General features: G+C 42.8%; 1 protein-coding gene across 3 annotated transcripts in view; it reads left to right on the forward strand.

Annotated features, from left to right (window-relative positions):
• Positions 1–327: 327 nt before the first annotated feature.
• LRRC3B (leucine rich repeat containing 3B) overlaps positions 328–27,365 on the forward strand; it is a 43,064-nt gene continuing 16,026 nt past the window's right edge. The window contains exon 1 of one of the 3 annotated variants that reach the window (XM_030512500.1): positions 328–656. The gene's annotated coding sequence lies outside the window, so the exon portion shown is untranslated. Of the gene's footprint in view, positions 819–27,365 lie in introns of all 3 variants that reach the window. The other 2 variants (XM_030512508.1, XM_030512517.1) reach the window with 2 other exon arrangements.

The following is a 27,365-nucleotide window of genomic DNA, read 5'->3' on the forward strand; positions in this document are numbered from 1 at the left end:
AATAGAAGCTTTTCATTCAGATTGGCAAAACAACTTTATTCAGCTGTTGCTGGGGGACCTGGAGGGCACTGGGGAGAGCAGAAGTACCCTCTGAGCACACTCCGCAGGCCAGCGGGGACCCCAGCAGGAACGGGGGCTCTGCCCGGCCTCCAGCGCGGGGTGCAAAGTGAGCGCTGCTTCCCGCGCACCAACCCCTACAGCTCTGCGGGCAGAGCCAAAGGCAGTGCCCGGGAAGGACGGACTAGTACCAGCCCTCCGGGAGGAGGTAGAAGGGGGCACCTTCCCGCTGTGCTGTGGGAGCGAGAGGGAAGTCTCCTCCTTCCCTGCCTCCCCGCCCCGCTCTCTCCTCCCTCCCTGCCTGTCTCCCTGCCTGCAGCAGCAGCAGCAGCGCAGGGGCGGGAGGCAGCGCGGCGCGGCAGGCACAACCGCCCGGCGGAGGCAGCAGGGCTGGCGGGCGGTGGCTGCGCCCGGGCCCTGCTGCCCCGGCCCCGCCGCGGCAGGCTCCGCCCGTCGCTCCCATGGCGCGGGGGCTCCGCGCCAGGTGAGGCTGCGCTGCCTGTTGCGCCGCTGGAGCGCGGACCGAGCCGCGCTGAGCCGAGCGGCAGCGTTAGGGGTGACACGCCGCGAAGTTTTGCGGGGAGGCGCCGCTCTGCCATGTGAGTTGCGGGGCCGCGCTGAGGGGCGGCAGCGCTGGGAGGAAACTCGACAGGGAGAGAGGGAGGCGAGCAGAGCTGCTGCTGCCGCCGAGGGGCTACTGCCGTGCCCCCAGCACTGACAGGCGAGGGCCAGCGGAGATACTCCCGAGCTCCTGGCTCCCCGTGAGTGCTGGGGGATGATGGGGCGCGGGCTCCGCCAAGGCAGCTGGGGTATGTGGGATGAGAATCAAGAGGCGGAGGCTGTGAGGAGGTTGGCTGCCACCCCCTCGCTTGGGAGCAAACGAGGGATTTGAGACTCTGATCCCGTACCGGAGCAGCATCGGAAAAACGGGAGGGTGGGGGAAAAAGCGCACCCCTATGTCTGTGTTTCTGAGGCGCTCCCGGCCGTGTGCGGGGCGAACAGCCGGAGGTCGCGCTGATCAGCATGCAGGCGGCTGGCGGGGAAGGGGGCTGCGGGGAGCGATGGGGAAACGCCATGTATGTGTTGCCGTGGGATTTTTCCACTTTGAGACCCACCGGGACCAGCTGCTACGGAGCAGGCGGCGGTGGCTGTGATGCGGTGGAAGGAGAGGGCAGCTCCTTGTGAACGCGAGCAACAAATGGCAGCGGGCGGTGGCCGGGCTACAGGGGCAGCGGTGGTGCCCGCCGCGCCCAGGTGAGCTGCACCGGCCCGGGCCGCCCTGCCCCGCTGCCCGGTGAGGCACCCGGTACGGTGTACGGTGGCGCTGGAGCTCGCCGGGGCTCAGGGGCAGCCCCCGAGGCGAGCGGGGCGCGGCCGCGACCTTAGAGCCCGCACTGAAGTGCCGTGATTGCTCGCAGCAAGCGGGTACCGGCTGCTCTGTGTGTGTGCGAGTGGAAACTGCAGGCTCCTCTCTCGCCTTTCTGGCAATCTACACGCCCAGAATTTCCCTCTCCAAAAACTTGGAGATGTGCCAGCTGGAATTGTTCTTTCTTTTTGGCTTCTGCCTTCAAAAACTAGACGATTTTTAGGGTGTCTGTTCGAAAATCGCAAAGTGATTCAGGATGCTGCTTATCACCCAGTCTTTTGGAATGTCCCTCGACAGCAGAAATGGTGTGATTACAGAGTAAAATCAGCCAAATAACTTGAAAAGCATGAATAAGCCAACTACTTAGAGTCAGAATAAAACCAGGCAAACAACGCTCAGTGCTCACTTCGAAGAAGTGAGCCCAGACATACATATATATGAAAATGACAAACTAATGCTTTTGAGATAATTCTAATTATTTAAAAAATAATAATAATATCCATGAGAATGTTACAGATTTGGCAAGAAAAGGAAAATGAGTACTTTTCAAGGTGAAAACTCTGACTAGGATAGCCTTTTCTGAACGCTGAAAAGTAACTGGCAAGAATTTCTTCTTGTGGTAATCTGTCTAATAATTTGTACATTTAAATTGCAAGGTGTGCGTCATGCCCTGCTGAAGGCAGTAGCTTGAAGGCTTTGATATAGAGCACCCCAGTGTGCATATGGCTTACCCGCTCATATTATTCTTAGTAATTTAATTAAAAAGGACAGGCACACAATGGGCTTCTAGTTTGATTTAGAGGGAAAGAAAGTGTTTAAGCTGTGGAATGAACTAATTTGCAAAACCTTTGCTATGTTCAGAGACTAATTTTCTAGGTTAGTTGCTAAACAGTAAAAATGCTCGGAATGAATTATAGCAGTGTGATTGCTTAGCTGATTCTACAGCCCGCCTTTGGTGCAGGGTGCCATGGGTTTCTGTGGGACTACTCCTACAGGTAGTATTCTGATGGCTGAAGGTAGCAGGATTGGGCCCATTGTCAGATGGTTCTAGCATACTGTGTGGGGATGCGCCCATTGGCATTAATGAGAAGTCTTTGATTTCAGAAGGAGAAGAACTTGGGGTTAAACCCAGATCTCTCAGCTGTTGCTGGTTGGGTCACTGAGCCCTGATCTTGCCTTGTCTGAGGTCTGCTGTAAAATTTGCTTCAGTCCAGCTAAAATATGCTCCTGTGGGTAACTGTAGGTTTCTGTTGCCTTAGGGCAAGTTGAAGCTGCTCAGTATCTTGGAGATCAAGGCCTGAGGGAATGAGCAGGATGATTGTATCTGCGACTATCAAGAAATTAATGTGTTTTGCCTCAAATGAGAGATTAATTGAAAAAGAAATATCATTTTAATAGACATACAGGTTTGTGCTCTGGACCCAGTCCTGTGCTAGTAAAGTTCATGAGAGTGTCTCCACAAGTAGAAGGAAGGCATAATTTAAGTGTACATTTGTGATTTGTCTCTTCTGTGTGCTTTATGGGGTCTGTATTTCAGATCTTTTGGGAGGTAAGAAACTTCCTGCTGACACTGAAGCTGTGTTAGAGTAACTTCAGAGCAAATGCCAGCCCAAGAAATAATCTCCAAGCAGTAGAACTGAAATTTATAAAATACAACCTTACTCGGAAGTGCTGACTTGGGTGTCTAAACCCAGAGAAAATGTATTACTTTATTACAGAAGCACCTTGAAATCTTGATTTTAAGGGTATTTCCTGTCATTATAATAGGAATATTTATGGGAGTAGGACAAGGGATTTGTGGCTCACTGGTAGGAAGATTTTAAACTTTTTAATTAAAGGAATTATTTAAGAAAGCAGGGATATGTGTAGAAATATCTGTTGTTGCCATTTCAAGTAATCAGAAAATGGACTAAGGAAGGCACTTTTTCTCAGAGGAGGATATTGCATTTGCGATGACTTATGGGATTTACATGTAACTATTGTCCTTGTCATCTGTATGCGTGGTGTTTGGATCAGCCCTTCCCTGAGAATGCAGATTAAATTAGTGTTCTGTGGCTAGAAAAATCATCTTTATAATTTTGCTTCATCCAGTAAAATTTGTTCATAAATTTAGAGTAAACTCTTATAGAGCTATGAAATTTAGAAACTTATAATAATGCTAAACAGGACGTAATTTTAAAATGATGGTCTTGTGAGCCAAGAATAAATTGAGTTAATGGAATATGTAGCATTTACCTTGACTTGTTTGGCCAAGCCTTTTAAAATATTATTTTAGTTACTGAAAGTAATCTCCAGGAAGTACAGTTTTGATAGTGCACTTCACTGCTAGGGTGAAGCAAATGTTGAGATGGCTACAGCAACTACAAGCAATAAGGATATAGGAATTTCTCAGCAGTAGGTATTTTTAAATGGATTGCAGTCTGTAAATACATGCAACAAAGTGTGCCTTGTACTCTGAAATCCAATGTGCTGTGGGTAAAGTAGCATCAAACTTAGAGTTGTTCTCTTCTGGTGAATTTAGATCTCTGCTTGTAGTTTTAATCCAGCTCTTTTCATAAAGTAGTTTCTGTTTGCCTGTCATTCTGATGCAGTTTGTTAGCCTGGATGTACAAGGGACACGTGGGTGCATCCCAGAGAAAAAGCAGTATGATGTGGTGTCGGTTCTAGTCGCTGCTTCAGCTGAGCTCATTGTTTAGGTAAACAATTGCCAACCCCACTGTGGAGGAAGATCTCATTATTTCACAATTAAAGATGTATTTCCTGCTTCATCAAGATTTCTGTGGGTAATTGGTGTCTCTGTTCATGCTTGCCATTGATGACTTGCATTACTTACCCCTGTAGACAAAGCAGAGTTTGTAGCTGGCGCTGGCTTGTTTTACATGGAGACTTAGTTTGAATAAACACAATGCTTAACTGCTGCTGAAAAAGAAAGTAACTTCTATTTTTCTCCTCCTGGATATCTAAATGCTCTATTGAGTACCTTCAGCAAGTAGATTTCTTTTATTTTTATTTTTTTTTTTTTTTTTAAATTAGCTTCTTTCTGCACTGACTCCCACATTGGACACTGGAAAAACCTTTACTGTAAGGATCGGCATAGCTCCTGAGTACTCCCATCAGCAACGAAAAGGCAATGTTAGCTGAATTAAAATGGGTTTTCTCCCTCTGGAAGGTATGAACTTTTACAGGGATCAGAAAAAGAGAGAGAAATGGGAACAGTAAAAAGGAAATAAGGGAATAATAAAATTCTAAAAAAATAGTAATAGGGGAAAATTAAAAGACAGCAAGGAGAAAGTTGTAGCTGAACTGGGTAGTTTGGCTTCCCAAAGGATGAAGAGGTCAGTGGGGTTGTACTATAGCCCTCTGACTCAGCTCCCTGCTTGTGCCATGGGAGTCCAGAAAAGATTTTCTGGTTGATTTCCGTGGGACTAGAAGCCTTGCTGGGGGACTGAACTTAGCTTTTTGTGTCTCCACTCCACAGATAGAAAGAAGATAAAAATGCCTCTTGAGTAAATGGGACTAGTAAAAGGCCTTTTCAGAGATACACTGAGCTGGATATTTGGAATTTTTACTTACACAGAGATGAAAATTAGCACTACATAGCTTGATGTACTTGAATAAGTTTTGCCTCTGCTTTTCAGAGTCAGTTCAATTAGCTAGGGGATGGATTCAAAATTCCATTGGAAAATACTATCTGTATAAATCTGTATATTGCAGTGCTTACATAACAACCTGTATTTTACTTAAATTGTGGAAGTCTGACACAGAGTGTTCTCCTGGGGGGGTCACTTCATGTTCCTGCTTCATCCGTTGGATGCACTACTTCGGTTAATGAGGCATGTCTTGTTAAAGGGGGCATGCCTTAGTGGCAGGCTGTCTTAAGAGGTATACTTTGTGGATGCTGTTAGTTTTAATGGCATTACAGCGTTACCATTTTCTCTTCAGTCAAAGTTGCAGTGAAAGTTAGTTCTTCTTCCACAGAAAAACAACATTGATTTTAAAGGGAGTAATTTTTTTTTGCAGTTTTCCAAAACTGGGTTCCATGCTTTTGCAATTGTACTAACTAAAGATACTTTGTTTGTAACGATTGTGAGTATTCAACATGTCATTAGGGTGCTTGAATGACTATTTAATATGCTTACACTGGGAGTTAGTGGGACATGTGAAAAGCCCGTGAGGGTTATTTTCCTCATCCAGATTACAAATGTGTATCCCTTTGGCAGAATCTGCTTCATGCAAAGTATTTTTGTAATAATTACACAGTATACATTTTTATGTGCATGTGGATAATTTGCAGCAAAAGTGTGAAGCCTTTGGACATTCAAATGAATCTATGTGGTTGGCTATTTTAAAGGCATTAGAATTAAAAAGAAACAGAAGCACTGGGCGTATAGTGTTCATGCAAGTACTCCTCTAAGAACAGAGGCAAGTTCCCACTGCAAAGAACAGAAGCACGCCAATTCAAATAGAATCAGAATATCTCAGCTTCATCTCAAAAACAGCACATGGATGACAGCATGCAGTAAATGGGCAATCTTTTCCCTCTAAGTACATATTAAGGCTGCAAAGCTGAGCTGTCATGTCCCTACAGACCAGATTTCTGATCCCATTCTTGGTTTTAAGCAGACTGTTGTCATTGAAGGGTTAATAATTTCCGTTAAGAAAATGTATTGGTCATTCTGTTTCCCGAATCTTTCACGGTTTTTGGCCTTTGATAGAAGACATTGTGTATGTATTCTGCTCATCATTTTCATCAATTACATGGTACGCTTATTGGCAGCTCTCATGCATAAATGCTTATTTTGCTAGAGTAGGAGATGACAGGACTGACACATGTAAGAAACTGAAATCTTTGGCTCATAAAAAATTCCTGATGGATACAAATGGTATTTCAATAACTTTTGATCCAAAAACTTTCCTTGCAAGGCGACATGACTGTTCTTCTTGCCAGTCACGGCAGGTGCTCCATCTGTACAAATGCCGCCTAATTTGAACCAGTCAAGCTTAACTGTTTTTTCCCACTATCTGCCACATTTTCAACAAATTTTCTCAGTTCTTTAAACAAGTGTGAGGCAGCAGTGTGGAACAAAATGGACAGAGGCCAAGCAGTTCCTTAATTATAGCAGGTTTTTTTTTAACACATCGAACAACAGCAGTCAACTGTGCAGTGTCAGTAGCATTGCACCTTCCCTTGATTGTGAGAAAAAAAGATACTTGCACGAATCTGTTAAAAATTGAATGCATGCTGTTGTGTTGTCTAATAGCATCTCAGTCCTTCTCATTGTCATGCTGCATGAAGAACTATGAATGTATCAGCTGTGTGCTGTTCTTTTGATCTGGCTTGTGCAGCAATAATTGATGTACGCTCTTGCATTCAGTCTTTGTTGTCGGAGAACAGCTCTTTCTCACAAGCTTGCCATATTACACCTTTGCCACTGGTTTCAGCTCCAAAATGTGTATTTATTTCTTACATACAAAAAACTGGCATGCTAGAGATCTTTCCTGATATGAAATCGGACTGCAGGTCAGAGCCCATAAAATTTATTTTGCATTAATTGTAGTTTATGTAAAAATACTGTTCCAATTTGGACTTTCTGTGTGGCTGTATCACCACACCACAAGGGTATTTCTACAGGCTCTGTCCCTTCTCCGAAGAAAACCTAGCCTGGCCTGAGAGAAACTCAGTGTCAGCTCCATGCATTGTCACCTTAGTATTTTTCTCACTGTGGCATGCAATGATCATGATGATGCTTTGATGATGAGTAAATTGTGTTAAAAAGTTTATGGATGCTTGAGTTACATAGGAAATCATTAGAAAAACATGAGGTGAATGAGGATGCTGCAGGTTGCACAGGTCCATCATTTTCCCCTTGCTGTGGAGTTGCAGAGCAGGTAAGCTCTGTCTCTCTATGGTCTCCCCAAAAGAAGTCTTGCTGACTGGAGTTTCTGTATCATGCTTGTTGTTTTAATGAAGCAATTTTAATCATATGGGCTAAACCTGCTAGTTTTAAATTCTGGTTCTAGAAGCTGTGGAGTGCAGCTTTGAATCCTGAGTAATTGCTTGGGCTTCTGCAAAGGGAGACTAAAATACCAACAGGCTTGCAGAGTAGTGCTTCAGGAATGCAAAGCAGTGAGGAGCTACAGGCTGATTCTGTGACCATGTGTGCATAATTTCCTTTTTTTTTTTCTTTTTTTTAAATATTATTGTTACCTTTTTTGTAAAAATGTTAAAGGTAAGGGGTCAAAAAGAATTGACTTTAATAAATACCTGTATTGTAGTAAAAGTGACATTTTTGTGACTGCAGATGTAAATGTGTATATGCAGGAACTAATGGAGTGATCTGTCTCAGCCTTTCCCATGTTATTGTTTCGTAATTTTGGACCAGTCAGTTGCAGGTAAATGGCACTGACAGGGAAATTTTTTTTAGTGATTTAAATACCACAGTTGACAGAGAAAGATTTGTTTTCGTTGGATCAGCTATCAGGAAAGTGTACTTCACTATCGCCATCTAGAAAAAACCAGCATGTTTGTTTTTAATTACAGATGCTGAGCTTGTTATGATCAGTTGATGTGAGTAGAGGTAGGCTGATTATAGAGGTGGAAGGTTTGTAGTATGAAAGTTGGATACTGGGGAGAGGTGGACTTCTTGCTAACATTGACACGGTAGTCAGGTTCACTGTTTTCACTCGCATACTCTGTGTTCTTGGCATTAGCTACCAGCATCTTGGATTGAAGTGTTGCTCCTGGAAGTAGTTCTGTTTTGGTCTGAGAAATTACTTATAAACTTTTTCTGTTCTCCAGTATAACTTAGACTAGGTGATTTTATTTGACAACTTAATAATTGTACCTGAGCTGCCTCTGAAAACATTTTGCACTTGAATTTTATTAGTCTCGAATATATTACTTCTTCAAGAGAATTTTTATAGTTCTTGCTAAATGAAGAATGGAAAAGGGAAATTAAAAGCGAGTGCTCTGTGTTTTCACTTCCTAAACAAATTCAAAATATAAGAAAGTGTAATTATATTTTCATCATTTTCACACCAGAGCGGGGGGAGGGGGGAAGCCCATTTGTGTAAACTCTGTGGAACCTGCTTGCTGTGCCATATCCTTTTCCAGGTTGGAGAGGAACACTGTATTCCTCAGACATGATGATTAGAATAGTACTATTCAACAACTGTGACGACAAGCAACGAAAACACTGTCTGAAAGTCAGGTGCCCAGTGGCAGTGCTGGTGTCTTGATGCCACTGCTGTTGCGGGAAGTGGGTGTTTGTAGACTCCCCGTGAGCTTCATCACCTCAAGGGCACCTCCAGCCATGTCAGACCATGGCTTTGGGGCACATGTCTTTACTGCGGGGGCTCTGTGGGACATTATAAAGTTCACCTTTCATTCTAATGCTGTGCTGTAGTTCCTTTTGCTGGTGAAAGCCTTTGATCTTTCATTAGAGCTTTGACCCCAGGTTGTTTGGATTTCCTTGCCCATCCAGGATAAAAAACACCACCACCAAACTCCCAAAGGAACCAAACAAAAGCCTCTGTCAGCAATAATTCATCAGATGTGACAAGTCAGTGTTCCTCAGTTTGGACTTGCATTTGTCAGGCTTGGCAGCAGCATGAGGGGGAAGTACTGTCTATAAAGAGTTGGCAGGGATGTACCAGATAAAATACCTGTGTAAGAAGGCTTATCTGAAGAGTTGAAGGGCAGAAAGATCAGGACATGCTGAAACATTTCCATAAGATTTGTACCTCTGGTGAGCAGTAAAAGATAAAACATCCCGCTGATGCTAAAATATATCCCTGCTAAGCCTGCAATTACCTTCTTGGCAGCCCTGATGCAGGTATTTTCCTGGGCCCTGAGAAAATGGGTGTTCTGGGTGCATAGAGGACATTGGGATTTGTCAGGGCTGAGGCATGGACATTGGTACAAAGGGCAAGTCATGGAGCTCCTAATCCATTCAGGGAAGCATCTTGGACAGGAGCTCTGTCTGTGGGCATCTGTGTGAAGTGCTCACAGCTATTAGCAGTAATGGGCTTCCCTCAGAAGTTGTCATCTTAAACGTCTGTTCAAGCGCTGCCAGGCTTTTCTACAAAAGAGGAGTTTCTTTATAGGATGGGTGGCTTGTCCAGTGTGTAAAACCAATGATGACAAATCCCTGCTGCTGTGAAACTTAGGCTTAATGCACTCTAAAATACTGCCTTTGGAGTTTATAATGTGTGAGCCGAGGATGTTTTTAATTGCCATCATTTGCATAAAGCCTTCAACATTGTGATTCAGGGCTTCAGAAGGTCTTCTCCAAAACCTTACTGTGGAAAAGTGCTCAATTCTTTTCCCCTAGTCAGTGGCATGGTTTAGGGGAGGGTGGGTAGGTGAGATTTCAATGATCTCAGCAATGGAGGAGTCCTATGTGGCATTTTGCAATGTAGGCTTAAAACCTCTAACTTGCCAGCCATATATTCTTTGGGTTTGGGTTTGTTTGTTTTGTCTGGTTTGTTTGTTGGTTGGTTGGTTGGTTTTGGTGTTTTTCTACCACCCTCCCCGAACCTTGTTCTAATTTTTCTCTGAACCAAAGTGATATTCAAAGAATAAAGTCCATTAGAGGTGTTGTTGGCACAACAAAGAAAAAGAATCAGATTAGGAGGTCTGAAATGGGAGATGGATAGGTCTTTCCTTTCTCAGGGGAAAATGGTCATTCTGAATAAGAAGGTATGGTGTTGTCAAGTGACAGAAGAGTCTTCAAAAGGCTTACCGCACTTTTGCATTTCCCACTCAAGGGTGGAGAAATGTTTTATTACAGCATAGCAGTGTGTCAACTTTGTAAAAGTAAACTTTGTGCAATTTTCCTTGCAAATATTTGGATACTAATGAGAATGTTTACAGTCCCTAAACTTTTTACTGTTTTCTTTTTATCTTCCTGTTGTTTTTCCCTTTTCATTGCTGCTGCTTTTTGAAAGTTATATTTTCCTCTCTTGTTAAGGTGTGAGCTGCAGAGGACTCTTTCCAGTCCACCAACTTAAGGCCTTGTGTGGACTATGAGCAGCAGGGCAGTAGAAGAGTTTCAGTGTGGGTGCCTGGAGCTGGTCCTGGACCCCTGCTGGAGCTGACTAGTGGGTCTGCTGGGATGGAGCTGGAGTCTTAGAAGGAGAAGAAGCCATAGGAATGTTCAGACCTGAGAAAAGGGTTGTACAGAGGTGTTCAGATTAGTGATGATGTCGCTATTTGTTTTGGCAATATCAGTATTGTGGGATTTTTATTTTTATTATTTTTTTTCCTGGAGAATCACTCATCACTTGCATTTAAGGAGTTGAGGTAAACCTGCATAAATCTGAGCTCACTGAAGTTGCTTTGATTAAGGTGGATGCAAGCAATGGTAGATTTATGTCCATAATGCATGTGCTGCCCCCTTTGTTACAGTCTTACGCAAAGTGATAATGAAAACACCTTAAGAATGGATGTTATTCATACCGATTTGAACACAGCATATGTCCAAATGGGAAGTGAGGTATTGTTCCTAACTTGTGATAAAAAAATACTTGAAATAACTATTTCTGGGACTTCACTTTTATCTATTGAATTCGTATCTACCCTTGTCATCTGACAGGCTACTAAAACAGAATTCTGCTCAAAATTATAGCAGTGACAGTCATACAATGCATTTCATTCCTGCTGAGCCCTGTTACGTAGTTTGTTCAGGGAGATTGGGATCTTCCTTCAGTTGTTCAAGGACAGTCCTTTGGAAAGGATTTGCAGAATTTGTAATTGTGCCCATAAATGCCCCACTCCTCTCTGCAATATGGTAAAGTTTCCATTGCAACCCTACTATTCTGTGTGGGGGAACCAGCATTTCTATCTTATTTTTTTTGCTTGTTCCATCTTTTTCAATCCCCTGTGGTTGCGTTGTGCTTGCAGTGCCACGGACCATGCTTTTCTTCCTCTGCAATGCTGTTATGTAGAATTGCTTCCGTGCTCTGTCAGCATTTGACCCCTTGCAGCTGGCAGCAAATAGAAGAAATCATATATACAGAGACCCAAACCCTGCCCATAGCAACACTTTTGAAAACCTGTGGCATTTTACTATTGGCTTGGAAAGACTTAAGAATTCCTGTGAGATCCGCTCCACTGAAAGTCGCTCTGTAAATGTTAGGGCTGTTGTTTTTGCCCTAGTACATTTTATTTTAAAGCTGTATACCTGAACTGCAGTCGATGATACTGTTTCATAACATTGAAACAGAGGGACAGATTTAGAGTGTGAGGTGTGTTGTGCTGTCGATGGAGTTTGCTACTAAAACTGTCTTTGCCAGGTGCTGTAGCAGTGTCTGTGCTGGGAGACAAATGTGCTCTATGGGCTTCTGGTACCTGGCAGTGTTCAAATCGCTGGTCACAGTGTGGCCATCCTCCTCATGGCCTGATCTCTTCTGGGAAGGAGCCAGCAGAGCTGGACAGCAAAGGTGCTCAGAGTCCTGGGCCCGTCGTGGTGGACACTGCAGCACAGTGAGTACCAGGCAGCAGAGAACATTGTCCTGCCTGGCCCAAGAAAATTGGGTTTGGGTCTGGCATGTTCCTGACACCATTCAGTATGGAGCACGCAGGGAGCTGAGGAATGTAAAGGGCAGGAGGCTGCACCCCCTTGGTGTCCAGGCAATGGGTTGGAGCTCTGAGGTTTGGCCCATGGTGGTGTAGCTCGCTGTCCTGCCATTGATGACTGCAAAACATTAGGGTACTTGGAGATGTATGTTGCTGTATGGAAAGGCTCATATGACTTTTTTGTTCCATGTTTAATGCAGAACCATAGGAAATATTGTTCAGCCTACAGGCAGATATTGTACTGACTATGGCATCTTTGACTCATAGCAATCTCTGCGAGTGTAGAGGATACTTCATAAAGCTGGTTCACAAATAACCAGGGAGTCTGAATAGCTGTATAATTCTCTCTCATCACTGCAATAAATGTTGCAGTGAAAGACCTGAGCAAATTGAAGTTACAGTCAAAAAGCCCTGCCCTGAGGCATTTACTCTTCTTGGTTTCTGTGCATTGTGATCCTACTGAGACAAGAAAGCAAATTATGAGAAGAGGAAGTAAAACAGAAGATATGATGAGATGTATTATACATGCCTCTAGTTGTGAGACATTTTTACCTACTTCTATTTTTTTTTTTTTCAGTAAGAAGTTTTGTGTTGGTTTTTTTTTCCAGACTGAATGGAAATTTTGCCATTGTTTAATGTAGAAAGGGAGACGGAAATATCAAAATTGCATGTGAATTATTTATGTGTCCAATTTGCTGTTGTGAATGGAGGAGCAAAGATCTTAAAAGCTGTTAATTGCTGCAGATTTCGTTGTACTGACTATGGTTGTAGCTGCAGGCCACGTAAGCTCCAGAGAGTAACCTAGTGAAGTGTAGTCTAAGAGCACTTCTGGGAGGGAGGAGTGAATGTCCCAAAACACTGATGAGCAGTGAGGTTACATCTAGATGTTTTGTCATGCAGCCGGAGGGGAGTGGTGTTTTTCCTTCAAGGCCTGAAGATGAACAGTTTTATTTATGTTTTTTCTCATATGTCTAGAGCAAAAGAAAGAATAGAACAAATGTTACAATGCTGTAGTATAGCAACTTCGTATTTTTTATTCTGTGCTTTCTATATTCAAGGGATTTCCTAGCAAGAATAGAAACATCTGCAGTAACAATTCCTATTTATGTTAATCTTTTGCAATCAGCATGCAGTCTGAAATAATTACATTGAATGCACCCTCTGCTTCAAACACTCACAACTTGCATTTATTTCAGACTACTTTGCCTCAGGAGCCTAAGAACATAATCCTTCATTCTGCTCTCTTTCATCTCCTTTGCATGAATTTTTCCTTTTGTGAGCTTCATTAACAATGGTCATGCCATAATAAATTATATAAATCAAGAAGTTTTTAATTAAGTTAGGTAACAAAAAAAAACCAACATAATAAATTTTATTAGGTAACATTTTCCTGTAATAAATTTGCACATGAGGTGTGTAGTGAAGTAGCCCAGGGTAAAATCTGTAAACTGAATCTTTTTTTAGCCTTCATAGTTGCAAAAAGATTTTTCTTTTTTTAAAAAAATACTTTTAAAAATTGTTTCAGACATATTTTGTGCAAAGGATTATGCAGAGTTAGCAGAAGAACCGCAGTTACTGACAGACATGACCAAGAGTATGTTTGACCCCATGAAGACACATCTTCCAGTCTTTCTTCTTCTGTTTCTTTTAGTTTCTTGCCCAAGTCAGGGTAATTTTCTCCAGGGCAGTGACCCTTCAGCTCCATTAAATTTTTTTTTTTTTTTTTTTTTTTTTTTTTTTGTGCTGGGCAGAATTGAGGTACATTTTTTTGATCAAATTGGCCAATGAATATGGTATAAAAAGAGCACATTCAGAGCCGATCCTCCATGCCGGTGCTGTGTGCATTTTAGCTGGGCTGCTTGCCCAGGTATGTGGGAAGGAAAAGTAAGATCAGCCTTGGCCCACGTGTGCAGTGCCATGGAGTGACTCCTCAGGCGTCCTCTGCAGCTACCAGCACCTGCCTTTGCTTTGTCTTTCCTGAACTTGCATCCAGAAATACCAAGATTGCTATGCAATCCCCTGCCTCCTAACCTCTTACATGGCTTGGCCAGGCTGCTTTCACTTGGCAGTGTTCCCATCAAAGGGATTTGGTCCAACAAGGAGAGCTTTGGTTTTCCTTTATGTCCAGGTTATACAGCTTCATGACAGTGAATGGTGCCCTGATTTTCGATGGCGAGATGATGAAGGCACTAACAAAAAACAGTGGGAGAGGACACAGAAAGGGAATCTTTAAAATTATCAATGTTGCTTTGTGTTTTTCCCAGACATCCCTACAGAGTCACAGAGAGTGGTGTATGCTGGTATATTACATTCACTGTTTTGCTTTGGTGATGTATGGAGTTGGAATAACGTTTTGTAATTGTCTTTCACAAGTGCTAAAGGCTCTGTATTGAAGGCTATGAAAAATAATAACCAGTATTTATTATGTCCGTAAAGCATCCTTTCGTTTGGTATTTGAAATTAGGGCTGATTTAGAGAGGCAAGATTGATGTCAGCAAAATCAATTTATGGTTTGTGTGGGGTTGTGATTTTTTTTGGGTCCTCTCCCATTATTCTATGTACCATAAAACTCTGAAACCAGGGAGTAAGACTTATGGACATTCTATGAGAAAATATAGCACCAGGTCATTTGATTTGTATGTATGTAGAGTTGGAGCTGCAGGATGAGAAAAAGATGTATGAGGAGGGACATGAGGGAAAGACAGATGCTGGGTCAGATTATGACGATACTGTCTGTGGTGGCATTGACAGTGCTGTGTCTCTGTCCCCTCCTAGTCAGCTGTCCCCTCATCTTGGGTCACTGCAGGGGTAGCTCAGTATTATGGGAGAAAAAAAGAAGGGTCTCTTGCATTTTAATACTGGCTCTACCAATAATTCTTCTGCTTTCTGCAAGTTATATGTAATATTTAACCAGGCGAGGTCTGTTGTGAAGATGAAATGGAGCTGTGTAACTCCTAACAGTCACCAGAAAGGTCACAACCCTGTGAGCAGGTGGATCTCTTGCATTTCCCTTACTCACAGACTACAGTTAATTGTCTACAGAAGAATACATTATAAAGCATTACAGTATATTCAGATATCCTCTCTCTCTGTCCCTGCCTTTTTTACATTGAAAGAGAAGCAACTGTAATTGTAGAGATGGTAGCAGGGCATAAGGTTTATATAGCAGAAGCACATCTATTTTACAGAAAATGCTCCACTTAAGTTTTAGGATTCTACTTGAAAAATTGCCAGATAACACTCCTAGACTTTTAGAATATCACACAGAAATCATTGCTGTAATCCTTTGCAAAATTTGAGAACTTGTATGCCTGGTAGCCTGGTGATAAAAAGAGGAGGGACACATAGTTCCAAAGAGCAAAACCAAGGTGAAAGGAGAGAGTTAATGGGAACACAAGAGTAGGGGGGAATAGTTAATTCACAGAAAAAGAGGGGTAATCAGTCAAGCAAATACAGGAATTAAAATATTAAGTGTTGGTTGAGAAAAGCAGCTGACTAATAGTCACTTGCTAGGGTGAGAACGTGGTACGTTCAAGAAGACACTCAAGTGGACCTTCCCCTGGAGGTTTGGGAATCTCCCACGTGAAGGACCTTGGGGTGGATAGGAAGGAACTCTCCCTCTTAAAGTGGTACAAATTAGATAGCTGAGGCAGAGAAAATTTTTAATTGTATCTGGAAAACAAGATATTAGAAATTAAGGCCTTGATGACAGGAGTGTGTCAAATTAATGCATTATGTATTTTTGGAATTGTACAATGTGTCATAAGCCAGTTTTGTTCCAGGGGAAATGTGGCATCTTCTCCCTTGTGAGTGAGGTTTCCAAAGGACTGAAAAGCAAGGAAAATGTAAAGCAAAAAGAGAAGTTGTCAAATGGAGAAGAAAAACATTGACTGTGCTATTTAAACTGTATAAATCAGCAGTGGTGTATCCTACCTCTCAACCCCTTGTGATAGTTCTGTGCTAGAACTAATAGGTTGGTAGATCTGTTTTCCATTTTGGTCCTTTCAGGGCAATGGATTTTACCTTGACCTGTAAAGCCAGTCATATCCTTTTACATAGCAGTGACTTCCCAGAGAGCAGAAACATAAATCTGCAGTTGCCATGAGGTACATGCTGTGCCTCACAGCAGATCTGTTTTTTAACTCACAAGAATGTGTGCAAGAGGATTTTGCTGGGCTGCTGAAAATATTTGAGCTGCAGTTTTACATACTGAATTCTTATTTTTTCGGCTTGCAGAATCTGAATAGTTTAGAAATGAAATGTAGAGTTAATGTCTGCAATCTGAAATGGTCTTCCTTTTTCAGAAAAAATACTGTTTCCGGCATTCCTGTTGGGGAAGAGGAGCTATCCTTTCCAACATATTCAGTATAGGTATGAAAATGTTGGAAGAGCTGACAATTAATAATTGTTATTCACTGCTGATGCTGCTTTGCTTCTAGTACAGTGAACATATTTTTGGAGTAGAATTAAATCCAAGTCTCTCTAGGGGCTATTGGTATTTTGCTAATGCTAAATTAAAGTGTGCCATGTGCTGTGCACTGGGGGTGGTCAGTAGCGGCTTGACAGAATTTAATTGTGTGTGTGGCAGGGGTGCTCTGGGTCACTGCGTGGTAGGTGTGACACAGCCACAATCTGGTGGGAAAGCAATCTTTCACAGCCCCTCATGTTTTCATGAACAGGCAGGAGACATCTCCAAGCTGCTTCCCATCCTGCCTACAGGTGAGGTGGTCCAGCTCCCGTAGTGGGTATCCTGCACAGCCAGTTTTTGTTCCTTCTGCTCATCACCTATCGCTTTGCTTTTTCTACTCCCAAACTTAAAACGAGAAGTGTTAATTAGAAGCCATGAAACAGAATTGGAAGCTGAGCTATCTTAAAAAATCAGTAAGTGAAGAAGCAGGTCTAGATTAGAGAAGAAGGGAAGTAGGCTTTATAGCCTCCAAAATTATCTTTCTATTAAGCTGTCGAAGCGTAGGTTTCGAGGTATCGATATAAAAATTTAGTAGTATTCCCTATTTGGGACATGCTGCTATATGTTGGAAGTCCTTAAATGGCATGTTGTCCTGTACATTTTGAGAATTTGTCCTCTTAATATATCTTTGGTATTATTTTTCTTGATGAGGTCTTTGCTTTTCTCAGCTGAAGGCATTCAGTGTGTTCACCCTGTCCAGACTGGTGCAGTCAGTGCACAGTGTGTTGCAGCATGTCTGAGCTAAAATGAAGTGTTAGTAGGAAGACACCACTGAAATTAAACCTGTGAATCATAGAATCATAAAATCACCTAGGTTGGAAAAGACCTTTAAGATCATCAAGTCCAACCATGACCCCAGGACTACCAAGACCACCACTAAACCATGTGTCTGAGGGCTGCATCTACATGGTTTTTGAATGCTTTCAGGGGTGGTGATTCCACCACTTCCCTGGGCAGCCCGTTCCAATGCCTGATCAGCCTCTTGGTGAAGAAATTTTCCCTAATATCCAATCTAAACCTCCCCTGGTGCAGCTTGAGGCCATTACCTTTTGTCCTATCACTTGTTACTTGGGAGAAGAGACAACCCCACCTTACTAGAACCTCCTTTCACGTAGAACGTGATAAGGTAGAGAGTGATGAGGTCACCTCTGAGTCTTCTCTTCTCCAGGCTAAACACCCCCAGGTCTCTCAGCTGTTCCTCATCAGACTTGTGCTCCAGACCCTTCACCAGCTCCATTGCCCTTCTCTACACCCGCTCCAGCACCTCAATGTCTCTCATGCAGTGAGGGGCCCAGAACTGAACACAGGATTCGAGGTGCGGCCTCACCAGTACCAAGTACAGGGGATGATCACTGCCCTGGCCCTGCTGCCACACTATTGCTGATACAGGCCAGGATGTCATTGGCCTTCTTGGCTGCCTGGGCACAAGTTGCTCATGTTCAACTCCATCAATCAGCACCCCCAGGTCCTTTTCCACTGAGCAGCTTTCCAGCCACTCTTCCCCAAGCCTGGAGCATTGCATGGGGTTGTCATGGCCCAGATGCGGGGTCCGGCACTTTGCCCTGTTGAACCTCACACCATTGGCCACAACCCATCAATCCAGCCTGTCCAGATCCCTCTGCAGAGCCTTCCTATCCTCCAGCAGATCAACACTCCCACCCGACTTGGTGTCATCTGCAAACTTACTGAGGGTGCACTTGATCCCCTCATCCAGATCATCAATGAAGATGTTAAACAACACTGGCCCTAACATCGAGCCCTGAGGGACACCACTAATGACTGGTTGCTGACTGGATGTGACACCATTCACCACCACTCTTTGGGCTCTGCCATCCAGCCGGTTTCCAACCCAGCAAAGAATACAGCTATCCAGGCCAGTTTCTCCAGGAGAATGCTGTGGGAGATGGTGTCAAATACTTTACTAAAGTCCAGATAGACAATGTCCACAGCCTTTCCCTCATCAACCAGGTGGGTCACCTTGTTGTGGAAGGAGATCAGGCTGGTCAAGCAGGACCTGCCCTTCGTGAACCTATGCTGGCTGGGCCCGATACCTCTGTTTTCCCACATGTGCTTTATGATCTCCCTTAGGATCATCTGCTCCATGACCTTCCCTGGCACTGAGGTCAGGCTGAGAGGCCTGTAGTTTCTGGGGTCCTCCTTCCTGCCCTTTTTCTAGAGGGGCTTCATATTGGCCAACCTCCAATCCTCTGGGACCTGCCCACTAGACCAGGACTGCTGAAAAATGATGGAGTGCCTTGGCGAGCTCCTCTGCCAGCTCCTGCAGCACTCTTGAGTGGAACCCATCTGGCCACAGACTTGTGTATGTCTAAGTCTTGCATCTGAGCCAGCAGCGTTGCTGGCTGGGGAAGTTTCTTGAAGAGCTGAGCTGGAGGCCCTATTTCTTCTTCCTGCTCTCTTTTCTATCTTGCACTGAGGGCTAAGCCAGCTCAGGCAACCACACACTGGTGTGGATAGGGTTCTCACGAGAGGTAACCATGATCTTTGTAGCGTGCAGTAACTACAAGGATAATTTATTGGATGCAGCTTGGTGATGTATAGGTGAAGGTTTGGGGAAAACTACCCCTGACGTATACTGCACCCACAGCAGTCCTCAGTGAACGGTGGTGCTGCCTTGGGGCAGGGAATGAGTAGGAGCTGTGGTTGCAACTCAGTGCAGGTGCTGCATCTGGTTAGGTGGTGGCAGGGCAGAAGAGTTTGGGAGGAGGGCGAAACATCTGAAAATACATGGGGCTAGGATGGTGTTTGGGAGTCACTATGGGGAATGGTGGCGTTTTGTTAATTTGTTTAGTAATTTGTGATGGCAGTAGCTGAATATTTTAACAGCTTAAATCTAAGCAACTGGCATTTCATGCTTTGGTGAAGAGAGAGTGGGTGAGCGAAATAGTAGGGGTAAATTGTGAATAGGAGTGAAACCAATATGTGCAGCTTTCTCTGAACCTGCCTATCTCTTTCTTTGTGTAACACTGAGCAGCTGGGGCTGTGCTATCTCAGTTTATCATCACTAATCAGGCTGTAGATCTCTGGGTATATGTTTTGCTTTCAGTTGCTTTGGTAGAAATCTAAACTTATTACCTAAATTATTTGCATTTAGACCAGCAAAACTGCAAACAGAATTTGAGCCTTTTTTGTCAGTGTGGTTGGCGGGAAGAGACTGCTAGCTTTGTTTAGTCAAAGAGGAAACTGCTTGAATACAAAATGAGGGAGCATTGGCACTATTGTGGAGTTTATTCCTTCTGTGAGGAAAATTATACTAATCGTAGTAGGAGTAAAACTAATAGAGTTCACTATAAATTAATTAAAATTACTTTGTTTATTTAAAGACATTTTCCTAGTCCATAGTATTTATGCCAAACCTGTAAGAACATAGGACACAAGACTTGACCAAATTAGTTAAAGGTGTATGCTGCTGTGATTGAATTCCTTCAGCTGTTTCAAGCATTTTTCGGGAAGATTTTTTTCCCCCCGTTGAATTCCACAGAGTTTTTCTCTTAAGTGGCCCACTGCATTCCCTATATGCTTTCTAATGCTAGGCTAGGTAGGTATGTTTATGAGTTGCCATGCTAGACTGCTTTCTCCAGAGGTGTAATTTTGAGGCTGGTGTTTCATTCATTACTGTGCTTACCTTGGTCTGAATCTATGATTCCATCTGTTGTTCAGATTACAGACTGATGACTCATTCCTTCGCTTCACCGGATAGCTGCATGGGATCTATTCCCATACTTAGATGAGCTTTGGGAGCGAGCTAACGAGAAATGTTTACAGCGTTCGGGGTAAATCACAATTCCACAGACACATCTAGTTTATGAAAAAAAAGAGAAACCACAAACAAACAAAAAAGGGTTGCTGTAACTAAGCCAATTTTTAAAGAATAATTTCTCTCTTTTATTATGCCTCTGTTGGGCCTCACAGTATATGCAAAAGATGTAAGAAGGTGCTCTCTGCCCCTTTCTAGCACTCATGAGTGAAGTCAGGGTGCTCAGAAGCAGGGTGGTGCTTCCACTCAGGAACAGGGTGTAGCAAAACCACCACCACCAGAGATACCTATCTTGCATCCTGCAGAAATCCATGTAAAGAAAGAACTCGTAGTGGGCTGTCCACTGTATTTACAGGAGGCTTTTCTGTAGAAGAGCAGCTTCCTGAATACCATGTCCCTACATGACTTAGCAGCATCCAGTAGGTGTGAATGCTTGTCTCTACAGAGCAGGATATGCAGAAGATGAAAAGATGGGTGGTGGAGGGAGACATGGTGACTAACTCTTTATTCCTGGAAGTGTGCCCTCAGCATGGGGGACAGCATGAAGTATGCCCCAGATAGGCTCCTCGCACTGCGTCATTGCTGGGGATTAAGCCATTTTCCCTGTGGCTCCTCTTTTTGGCAGAAAGCTGTGCAGGAAGGGGTAGTGTGCCTCCAGATTTAAACATATGCAGAAATCAGCGCTTGCCTAATAGGTTAATTCTTTATTATCCACTGGTTTCTTCTGTGACATGTTCTGTGACATGCGTTTCAGATACTGCACATGCTGATTTTTTTCTCCTCATGCCATGTGGTTTTAACACATGGTGAAGGAAGGACATTCAGACTTGAATTATTTCATCTCCCAGAATCTGTCAGGTTTCCAGTGTCACTTTCTTTTTCTTCTTGGTATCTCTTCTGGTATTTTTATTTAGTTTGTTAAAAATAGGGCATTGAATTTAGATTGTTACCTTAAAACTGATTACTCCTGTTCATTACTAAAAGGTATATTAGTGAACTGCAATTGAAAGAATTATCAGGGCATAATTTTGCCCTTTTCTGTGGGGGGAGGGTAGGGAATCTGCTTATATTAGTCTTTCTGCTTTGGTAGGTCTGTGAAGACCACAAGGTTTAATTTCTCTAGGTAATTCTAACTTGTACAGTTTTCAAGTTTTTATCTGCTGGCTTTGAATGGTAAGGGGGAATTTGTACTAAAGACTTGTAATGGAATTTGAAGAGTACCTTTATGCTCAGGGTAAATAGATAATCTCTTTCCTTATTTAGGTAAAGGTCTCAGCCAGTGCTCTTGCTGATGGAGTCCCTTCGAACTAACCTGGATTATTGTAATGTGCAGAGTGCAACAACCAAGTGATACCAGGCAGTATTTTTGTTATCTGCTTTTAAGTGATGCCTTCATGGTAGTTAAAACGGCATAAAGAGTTTACCCTGGGCATGCTCAACCTGTCTTCCAAATGCTGTGTTCATACCCCTTCTCTGTTAGCCACTTGGGACTTGTCTTTACCTAGTAAACATTTCTTGTGGCCATCTGGAGAGTCTGTGTGACCTCCAGACTGTTCTTCAGCCTGGCTGCCAAGCTGTGTTTGCACAAATTAGAAGCTGGGTGGGGAGTGCGAGCACTGGGATTTCTCTAAGGCCAGTTTACTAGGTTCCTACACAGCACAGGGAAAACAACCTGCCATCCAACTGCATAGTCAAGTATCACTTATAAATACTTCCCTTCTCTTTTTTTTTTTTTTTTCCCAATAGCCTGGCTGCTGTTGAGCTTCTGAAACTGTGAAGCCAGTTGCATTCTTGTATACCAGATTCTGCAGAATGTTTTTTGGCCAATGGTGACTGATACGGAAGAGGAGTGTGGACTAATTCTGTTTAACAGCTTGTGCAAAATGTATGTAGGAGTGTAAGGAAGAAACTGTCACTACTGAATCTCAGAAGAAGTAAATGTAAGAAAAATGTTTAGAATTTAGACAGGAAGGAGAAAATGGTGTGCACGGATTGAACGCGAAGCATCAAGTCCCCGTTCAAAAAGGGCAGCTATCCGAATGCTGTTTGGGAAATTTGGGTAGTTTTCAGAGAGCGTATTCTGTTGTATCTTGCTTCTTATTAACAAGCCTGTAAATTTTTGGTGCGTATCATAGTTTTACCACATGCCATTACAGCTGCTGACTAAGGCTAGGGAAATTTGTTTCTACTGAGGATGAGTGTCCTTATAGCACATGCACGAAGAGGTCGGCTGAATGTATTCCTTGCCTTTTGAGGGAGCTAAAATGTTTTTTTACAAGCTACTTGTGAAAAAGCAAAGAACATTTCATGGATAGTTATATGAAAACAAACTTCCTGTGCCACTTTTTATGAAGCAGATCAAAATGGTGGTTTACAAACGACTAAAGCAAGGCTTTGAAGAAAAAAAAAAACAAACCATGGACTTGGCTTCTATCAGTATAGCAAAATATTTATTTAAATGAGCGTGACTTCCATTTGGTGTTGTAAGGGAAAATATTTTTACACTTCATTTCTTCTCTTTACCAGAGTGTTGAATCTTGCTTACTTTAGTAGTCATGTGTGAATACACCGTATTAAGTAGTATTTTTGTGAGTTATCTGGACATTTGAATTTCTTATGCATAGACCTATGAATTAAAAAGTGCTACTTGAAAAAATGGTCTCAGATGACATCAAAGTAACTCATTATTGGCTCCTTTACATAGGTACTCTATTTGTTAGGATTGTTTTTAGGATTCTATAGATGCCTTCTGGTTTTGTAGCTTTCTGATGCTATTTCCTCTGGGGTTCTTTTAGACATTAATTTTTGTGTACAGCTTTTTTTTTTTTTTTTTTTTTTTAATCTATCAGATTAACCAAAATGACGATACTACAAGTTAAATAGAGAAACAGGTTAATATGTAGAAGCATTGAAAACTTTTATAGGAAATAGTTTTTAAGTGGGTTTAATCCAAATGGTCAAACTAATAAGGCTAATCAGAAAAGAATGGACATTTTTGTGGAGAAGGATGAGAGACGTTAAGAGAAAGTTGTGAAACCCCAGGGGGATGTATACGAACAGCGACTTTTAAAACAATCTAGCCTTATGACCAGAAAGAACTAAAAAACCCATAAAGAATTAATTGTTTCCTTACCATCAGACCTTTCCACCACGAGTGGTGCTGTAAGCAGCAGTGAGTAAGCAGTGGTTGTCAGCACTCAGAGGCAAGGACTGTGGGCAGTTATGTGGTGGGCTGACTTTTTTTAGGCTTAATGCCTAGGGGAGCTTCTCTTCAGCACAAAACAGAAGTAGAAATTGGACTTGTTGCCTTGAAATGTAAAACCAAATTGTTCAGGGCATTCGAAAGGAATTTATCTGCTACCAGTGCTATCAGTCCTTGAATTTTAAAGGGGTTTTTTTGTTAATGTGAACTTGAAAATTGAGATGGTGCTTTTCTTTCGAGGCATGAACTACATGATCCCATGACATAGTGGCTTTGCTTACATGTGGAGGTCATCTCCACAGCTGACTACCTCTGTGGCTTTGGAAGAAAGCTGGTCAGCACTAGCGCTCCCCTTCTCACCTGCAGATTATTTGGACCTGTATAAGTATGGAGCAGAGCTCGTACGTTTTGCTTTTCCAACAACTTGCAGCACTTGAACTTTGCTTCAGTCTGGCCTCTTGGGAGCCCCTGGGATTGCTAGGTTAAGCAAATAGCCTGATAGGAAGTTTGACTAATATCAGGAGATGAAAACAGTTGTGCTGGCTCTGCTGGAAGATAGCAGGAGAAAGTCACAGAGAATCCCTGCGTGAATGAAATCATAAGGTACCACGCAGGCATGGGTGCTCTCCATTTGGCAAGCTGGCGACCAGCAGGATAAAAGCCTTTTTTCCTTTAAAGACTCCAGTGGGAGGCTTCGGGAAAAACCTTGGTGGCTTGTTCCTGTAGAATTCTTTTCCCTTGGCATACACTGCATGTGAATTGGCATCAGATTTTCTAAGCAGGATTGTAAATGAAGGATGGAAAAATGTTTTTCCTATTACAGACTTGTTAAATTAATAACACAAGTTGGAATTTTAGAAAGCTTGTTCTACCATGGCTCAGTTCAGCTCCTCCTGACATTGTTGGGAGAGTTTAGAAGATACTTATGTAGAGACAAAGTTCAGTGGGATTGTTTTGCTTTTTGTTTTGTTTTTAAGCCTTCTAGCCACATTTTATAGGATTTTGTTCTGTAATTTGAGTGCAGAAAACAGAATGAAACTTTGCCGATATTTTCTGGCCAGCTTGAGTGGCATTTTGGTGCCCAAAAGCATTTTAAAAAAAAGGCTTAAACTTTTTTTTTTTTACTTTTTTTTTCTTTTCTTTAAGGGCAATGTTCTTAAAACAGCTTGTGTGAAAGTAGGCACCCAAGTCAGTGTTTGATGCATTGAAATCAGTCAATCCCTTGATTGGTTCATTAGGTACTTGGAATTTATTTACCAGAAGTTTGGCCATGTGTGGCTTGCTGTCATTTAAAAATCTTCTCATTTTGAGAGTTTCCATATAAGTTTATGTGTATTTATTGAAGATATTATCATGCTGTCAATTCAGTAATTCAATTTTTTTACTTCAGTACAGTTATATAAATGAAAAAATATTTGCAGTTTTGGTCCATTGCTTTTTGATGATGGTATGATTTAAAAAAGAGCAGCACTATTTTGAGTTAGAGTGTAATGCACAGAGCAATACAATAATTGGGTGTCTTCAATGTTTGTTTGCTAATATAGCCATTTCTCAGGAAGCGCTGTTGTTGTGGAAACCAGCATAATTTTAATTAATGTTTTACGCTATGTGCCTTACAATTAGTATTTTAAAAATAGAACATCTGTAATTGGACTCGTTTACCCACCCTAGTCATAGAGAAAACTGTACTCAGTGGTAAGGTGTTCCATAAACCCTATCTAAGTGATAGAAAACATCTGCAGCCAAATTTTGGGCTTGGGGGGATGTGTTTGTAACTCCCTGTTGCAAGTGAAGCACCCCATGAAATTCATCTCTTCTTTATAGACAACAAGATTGTACAACCATGTGTAATATAAACAGGAAATTCAGATGTGCTTCAGTAGAACTTAAATGCTGCAATGCAAGGTCTAGCATTATCTCTGTCTTAATTTATACCGCTTTCAAGTATTTTTTCTTGAACTGTAGTTCTTTAAGATGTCTTTTTTAATCTGTTTGGAAGTAATTGCAGAATGGCTGAGGCTGGAGATCGCTTAGTCCAATCCCTTGCTTAAAGCAAAGTCATGTGGAGCAGGTTTCTCAGGGCTGTGTCCAGCTGTCTGATGCTGTTCCTAGTGCAGCCTGTGATGCTGTATCTGCCCTTGCTGCAAGGGAACATTTCTGGCTTATGTTCAGCTTGGTGTTTGCCAGGACCCTTAGGTCCTTCTCTTCAAGGCTCCTTTCAGATTGGTCCGCACATGTACTGGTACATAGAGTTATTCATCCCCAGGTGCAGGACTTGGAATTCCCATGTTGAACCCCATGAGGTTCCTGTCAGCCCATTTTTCCAGCCTTGCAGGTCCCTCTGGATGGCAGCACACCCATTTGGTGTAGCAACTGCACCTCCCAGATATGTATCATCAGCCAACTTGCTGAGGCCTCTGTCCCATCATGCAGGTCATTCATGAAAATGTTAACTTGGCCCCTGGGGTACTATAGACCCCTGGGGGTACTCCACTAGTGACTGGCCTCCAGCTGGACTTCATGCTGCTGTCCACAGCCTTTTGAGCAGTTCAGCCATTTTTCTGTCTACCTCACCATTTATTTAGTCTGTACTTCCTCGGTCTGTCAGTGAGGGTGTTATGAGAGACAGCATCAAAAGCTTTGCTGAAGTCAAGATAAATAGCATGCACTTCTCTCATCTCAATGACATGAGCCAGACATCTCATTGCAGAAAGCTATCAGGTTGGTGAGATGTGATTTCTGCCTTCATAAATCCATGCTGACTACTTCCAATCACCTCATTTTACTCCGTAGGTTAAGGAAATTGTTCCAGATTTATTTGCTTATCACCTCCCCAGGGGTGGAGGTGAGGCTGACCTGCCTGTAGTTTACTGGATCCTCCGTGAAAATAGGACTTTTGCTTTCTTGAAGTCCTCAAGAACATCCTCTGATCCCCATGACCTTTCCAAGACAGTTGAGAGTAGCCTCCTGTTAACAGCAGCCAGTTCCCTCAGCACCTGTGGGTGCATCTCCCTCAGGACCCATGGGCTTGTGTATGTCCAGTTTGTTTGATGTCTCTTAACAGGATCCTCCTCTGCTGACGATAAGTTTTCATTGCTCCACAATTGGTTGCAGGGGCCTGGGATTTCTGAGAATAGACTATTTCTAAACTGACTGCCTTTTTTCTGGTAGTAGTCTGTCCCTCTATCCCCTCAGAGGTAGACCTAATATGTTTTAAATGCAAACTATTTCTTTGCAGAATGTGTGTATTAAATACCTTTAAAGATAAATGATTAATGTCTTTCCATTGTTACACTGAAGAAAAATCCTAGTGTACAACAGAGTATGAATCTACCAAAAGTGGGAGTTTTTTCTCTGTGCTTCTCTGTCATGTTGGCTTGGCTGAGAGCTGGATGCACAGAGATGAGTAACAGGAGTGAGTACAGGCGGTGCAGGGATTTCAGAGATGTTTTTCATGTGTCATAACAAGGTAAGTCTGCAGTCACATTTGCACTGCCATCGAGAGCTGTTGTCTGTACCTCACCAAGGTTGTTTTAAGCTTTTATGGATGTAACAGTCCAAATCTACAAACGTTTCTATGCATCCGTCAAATGGAGAAAAGGAGGCAAGAAAAAAAGATGAAGATGCTGTTTCCAGCTCAGCAGGAACCTGACAGCTCCTAAGCCCAAAGAATGCTGGGAGTTGCTGCTTTGGAGCTCTGGCTCTTGGCTTCTTCGAAGCTCCAAGCCCAGCAGCACCTTGGGAATCCCAGTGCTCAGAGGGGTGCAAAGCACAGATTGTCCCTTTCCTGCTGAGCATGTGCCACCAGTTAGTCAGCCCTGCCCTCCAAAGACAAATTGGGCATCCCCACTGGGTGGTCTCCAGGCTGAGGATACACCCATTTTTGGCAGCATTCATCTACTCTTCCAGCACAGCTCT

The sequence above is a fragment of the Strigops habroptila genome, chromosome 1, assembly GCF_004027225.2.
Source record: "Strigops habroptila isolate Jane chromosome 1, bStrHab1.2.pri, whole genome shotgun sequence".
In the NCBI taxonomy this organism is placed as follows: Eukaryota; Metazoa; Chordata; class Aves; order Psittaciformes; family Psittacidae; genus Strigops; species Strigops habroptila.